Source organism: Haliotis asinina, chromosome 9 (genome assembly GCF_037392515.1).
Source record: "Haliotis asinina isolate JCU_RB_2024 chromosome 9, JCU_Hal_asi_v2, whole genome shotgun sequence".
NCBI lineage: Eukaryota > Metazoa > Mollusca > Gastropoda > Lepetellida > Haliotidae > Haliotis > Haliotis asinina.
The window spans coordinates 4032756-4038755 of record NC_090288.1 but is presented as its reverse complement, the minus strand read 5'-3'; positions in this window follow the sequence as shown (position 1 = coordinate 4038755).

The window sequence follows — 6000 nt, the reverse complement described above, 5'->3', positions numbered from 1 at the left end:
ACACGAAGTCACCAAAGCCATTCACATCAAAGACAAAAAGACTACCGTTAACCGAGATCAAGGATATTTGATCCAATCAGCCTGTGACACCCTTGCCAACCAAGCCGAAACATGTGTGTCAATGTCTCCTTCCTAAACTATCTATTCATTGATAGATCTCTGATCTGCAACGCTATTCCTTTGTTAATCCATTAGCCTTATGAACTTACAGCCAACCAGTTACATTAATTGTGTGGTATACAGTTACAACTGTGTAAATACTCCCCTATTGCTCATGTACATTTACCGCACACTTAACGATACTATTGTGTTCTGTTTTTGTAGCATCCTGGCAGTTAATGCAGACGATATTTCCGCCCTGTGACTTTAGTGTCGCCACATAATTTCGTACAATTTGAGTGTTGAATCTTATTAAGTCGTGAAATGTCACTGACAGATAACATGTGAACGTTTGCCATTTTATCGCCCTGCTCGGATTGATCTGTTTGAGTTTAGTGAGATCGCATCACACTGATAACATATTGGCATTGTGTCAAGTATAAATTTCTGTGAGCTCAGAGCTCATGTTGTCTCCTGTTAGTGATATCTTCAAATTCGCTGGAGAATGCATCACCATCTACTCAAAGACGTCAACACAAATTGACCGGGACAGTCTCAGAAGAATCTACAAGAGACCAACCTGTTCTTCAATCACGGGAAATGCCTCTTTTAAAAGGACGACACCGACCACAGCCTAAGCATGGTTTTACGAATTACTCACAATAGAATGAGCTTATCCTGAACAATAGGTGGCACGACTACAAAGCTCATGAAAAGCCAAAATCAAGGTATCTAGTGTCCTCCAGGCCTTTTGAAATCTTACTAAGTCCTTGATTAATATATTCCTTCTTTAAACAACATTGAACAAGAAGTACTCCTGGAAGTCTTTGATGGTATGTCAGATGGTGTGCAGACGCCTAAGAGCGTTGCTACTGGAATAATTTTCAAATGAAGCAAAAGCTAGTGGCTCTCAAGGCAGTCTTGTGAAGGGATCACTTTCACACTCAGTCTGTATATATTGATCTAAATAGGAAACAGATGAGACATTCACTTTCATGTCTACGTCAGGTGGGCACATTTGATAAAAGGAACTGACCGTTTGACTATCATATGTCTGAAACCTCTTGGACAAATCCCCGTTTGTTGACTTTGACAGTCTGAATTCTGATTCAGACCACACAGCTGGAAAGCACACTTGGGAATGTCTACATCTTGTCTCTCCCTCATAAGATTGTAGAAAACCCAACCTCCGAAACGCTCAAAGCAGTCTGGTCAGAATGTGCCTACTATCGAACATAACGGAAAGCATTTACCTGTTATGTCGTAAATATATGTTCCTGCATTCTGTATTGAACTTGGATGGAGGCACAAGAGTACTTTATTTAGCAAGACTTGTCAACGATATGTACCTTTTGGAAATAGAATGTAAAATCGTATTAATGATCTTTATTGTGATAACTGCAACGCAACATGTAACCATACAAGGAAGTGCAATATATTACAACAGAAGTAAAGCCCTAGAAATATGGTTAAAATCATACTCAGTAATGTGCCAGTAAATCGAAGCATCTAGGAAGTTTGATCGCGCAAGAACAAAAGACATGTGTAGCTATATAATATCAGTTCCACTTGAGGATTTCCATGTTTTCGGTACAAGTAATTGCCTTTATCTGTTTGAGGGAAATTTACTCATAACAATCGGTTTCCACATGGCGGAAATATTTGATATAGGACTGGACACCTAAAAGCCATATATACAGTAAACCCACAGCTATTATGTTCGGACACTGACTGAGATGAGTCCAAACCCAAGTATATGGAGTTAAGTGCAGATTTTGAGGACGATTTTAGGGCGCATTATCGAACCAGATTTCCATATTTATCACAGCATAGACCCCCAGACTGAACACAAACACGCACTGTCTACCCAAGGGAGTCATTACACGCGCGATTTAAGACACGTCTTCACATCACCATTACACACACACACCAGTTCTGGCGCAAGCTGTCGTAACAACAATAACAGCTAGCCAGAGTATAGGCTTTTATGAAAACAATTACATCTTACATGGGAACATAACTCTAACAGACACGACCTTTATAAACGGGTTACCATCGGATAACCATCGGATAAAATAATACTTTCCAATAAAGGGACTACAAATGAATAGACTTTGTGATGGTTGTTATTGTCTGCAAAGAGTCTTCGCTTAATCGCCCTGCCTTGATTATCGCCATGTCCCCGTGAGAAATAACTCTCAGTCTATTTTCTTAAGACGAGACTTGCGGAAAGTAAATCTTACATTGTGTAGATAGTAACTGATTCGGAAGTATTTTCATTGCACAGACTAGAGATGACACTGAAGTTTAACACTACAGCGAATTTGCTGTAAGGCATCAAGGCATGTATTCTTTGAATTGTCATAGTTTTGTAACATATGTGTAATCTTGTCATAGTTTTGATTGTGACTATGACCTGATTATGAGACGAAAAGGTGGGATTCTCAAGGAAAAATATTCGCGTAATCAGTACGATGTCTGTCCTCAAACTCTGCTGACGGAGCAAGATGTCGAAGATCATCAGCTTGAGACAAGCCGTGAACATGGAGTCTAGCTCAGGTGGACAGGGTTTTATTCACTGTAATTGCTCGGGACATAAAAAAAATGTCAAACCAACGGCTGCAAGTGCTTCAAACATAAAGTCAAGTGTTCAAGCCGCTGTCATAATAGTTTGAACTGTAAAAATAAATGATATAAAGTACGTATGATGACAAATCCTACAGTTTCACCAGATTTGTATTGTAAATGCTTTATCCAGCTTCATGATTTAAATTGAAAGTGCGAAACGAATGCAATGTAACATGAGTGGTCTGTAATTGAATAGAGTATTGTTAGTCATTTCACGAAATGCCTGACCCCGAATTTCAGTCATTTCACGTAATGTCTGAAAATTTTAGTCGTTTCACGAAATGCCTAATCACAATCAGTCATTACGCGAATGCCTAAATCGTTTAGGCATTACGTGAAATGACTGATTTCACAGATTGACTGTAACATATATACTTACAATTACTGGATAGTGCAAATCGAACCAGGGTCCATGCAAGTAACAAAAGTATTTTAAGTCCCAATGGTCCCTAACGTGGTGATCTACCTTTAGTTACTGGTGATCTCAAGCCCGTTTTTGATATTTTATTGTCTGTATAATTTGTACAAACTTTAAAGGTATTACTGCTCTAACTGTGGTATTCTAGTTATTTTAATTTCCTCTGTTCTCTCGTTTTTTATAATGTAATTGCGTTCATTGTAAATATATAGCATTTTAAGTCACAATATGGCTGACATATTGCCGATGTGATTGGAAAAGTTCACTCACTCACTCACTCACTCCACTGCCTCATCGGTCTTCAGATCTCGGAAATCCTATATCCAAGTGCGAGCCTTTTCTAGACTGATTAAGTTATGATGAAAGCATTATACCTGGCTAAATGTCCTTTATTTTAATAAAATCAAGTGCCAGGGTCAGGATGTAAAAGATTTAATGAACTGTCACTTAATCCAGTTATTCTTGCCAGTGAAGCAGTTTGTATTGACGACAACCTCACAGTTATGTGGACTTACGCACGAAAATTCATCATCCTTCTTGCCCACCTCAGGCAATACTTCAGACAAGCTGAAAACTTATTCAGACATGATAGAAGCCATGCAGGAATAACATCTCTTCCTCATCAACCCCTGTCTTATTCTGTACGTAATAAATCAAGCGGGAAGCTGCTTTTAGCGTTTAGGAATGAATAATGCATGGATATGTGTACCAGATTAACATCATTCTACCCTAGTATAGTCAGTATTCCGGTTGCGGTATTTAGACGTTTAAGTTGTGAATGCAGTGACTAACATCATCACACTAACTGATGTATTTCGCCTGTCCATCACTAGCGTGTAACGCCAAACCCAGTGATTTCAGTGGGTCGGAATATTCGAATGATGTTAGGATGCTACACTGTCACTGTTTTTAACAGCAAATGAACGGGGCCATTGGGATGAAGTATTAATTAATTAAGTAATACTTATTATTGGGTCACAACGTTTAGTGTTTTGAATAATAAGTATGATGGGTAACATTTCGTTTTAATAGATGGTCAACACTTTTAGGTTTCTGGTTTTCCGGAATTTATCTGCTCCTAGTTTTCTATGTGCTTACTTCCGGGTGACTTATTCGAGGGCATTCTACAGTGTTGACGATATTCGTAAGTGCCCGAACTTTCGGGAAATGACTTAGTATATGTGAAAAGGCTGGTTGCCGTGTTGCGGGGGACACACACATTCACATAACTGGAGGATATACATCACTGCCAACGCTTAATCTTCAAAACTGTCATCGCCTGAATCTACATTATCTGCTGTCAGACCGATCTGCATAGTTGATTATCTCTCATACTGAGACTTGTGAGTTTGTTATATTATATCTTGTGAGCCATTGCCTTAGATTTTGTCTCATTTGTATTGAATTTGTAATCAGCATTGTGACTATTGACTTGTGACTTTGTATACCTTGCTCTCGTTGCATAATAATAATAATAATAATATCTGAATATTTTAAACTTGTCTTTGTTCTGTTTTGCTGGTTCACGGGGATTTCTTACATCGTTTGTCACAGCAAATACTTAAACATAACAGCTCAGCGAACGCACCTGTGGAAATATATGTTTCCTCTGTCTTTGTCACTCATATTGTTTTCAATTCAAGAGTATTTAACAGTCTACCATGAGTATTTATGCAGAAACTAACCGAATATCCATAAGTGTCTTTGTTGACATGAACAACGTAAATGTCGTTTATCGAGTATAGTGCTCCAGGACATTTTGAAATTTGAGACTCACTTACAGTCCCATAGTTATGTGTGAACCTTGCAGCAATAATGGGAAATTTTAGATTCAACATGTACTACACTGTTACTTGACCATTGTTGCTGATAATGAACCAAATAAGCAATCCATTGGCACGTATAACCATTTTGTATTTTTCTCAATTTGTATAATTGCGAAGGACATGTTTTTAGAGCGTTATTAGCCAGTTAGTGCTGATTACTGACGTTGTTTAAGACCAAAGATATCACTTCCAAATGTGTGCGTAAATACTGTACACATTAAATATCGTTCCGTTAAATGGCACAATTAAGCTTCTCCAGTAATCACCTGGGTTCAGTATACAGATATATCACAGGAAAAGCTCGAAACTTGTGAATGGGTTCTACAGGTACACAATAATGTGACAGAAGACAGGATTATAAGGGCGTACTTCCTATTTGGTCTACTTAACAATCAGTACATAGTGACATACACATTACCGCTTCGAAAGAGTAATTAAGAAGGTTTTATGAAGCGATAATGATTACACATCAAATGGATGCAATCCTACTTCTGAACGAATGAAAATGGATATTTTGTGATTAAATGTGAGCAGAATAATTTTCTTCAAAAAGTAATTTCTCTTTGACATCAATCATCCTTTCATCAATCGTATGTTAATAGGCAAGTGAATTACATCTGCTTCTGACAACTACTTTGACATTAAGATGATATTTATAAATAGGACAAATCATTGTGGAAATCAAGCCGCTGGGTCGACACAATATGAACGAAAGAGAGACACGAACTAAAGGGAATGTTTCAGAAAACGGTATTGACATCCACATTGGACGAATATACAACTTTCGCAGACCAGTCTCTGTATATGACCATCTTAACTTCATGATTGATGGCGTTGATGTCAGTATCATTTATCTCTACGTATCGACATTTTGACACATGTGTTTACTATCAGTGTTGCATTTGCCTCCATACTTTTCTAATACGACTGCTGTTTATCAATGTTTCCTGACCTGTCAATGGTTCGTTTGGTGGAGCATTTCCCTCCGCACCTAATGAGGATGCATTGTTCGGAACAGATTCTTTGAAG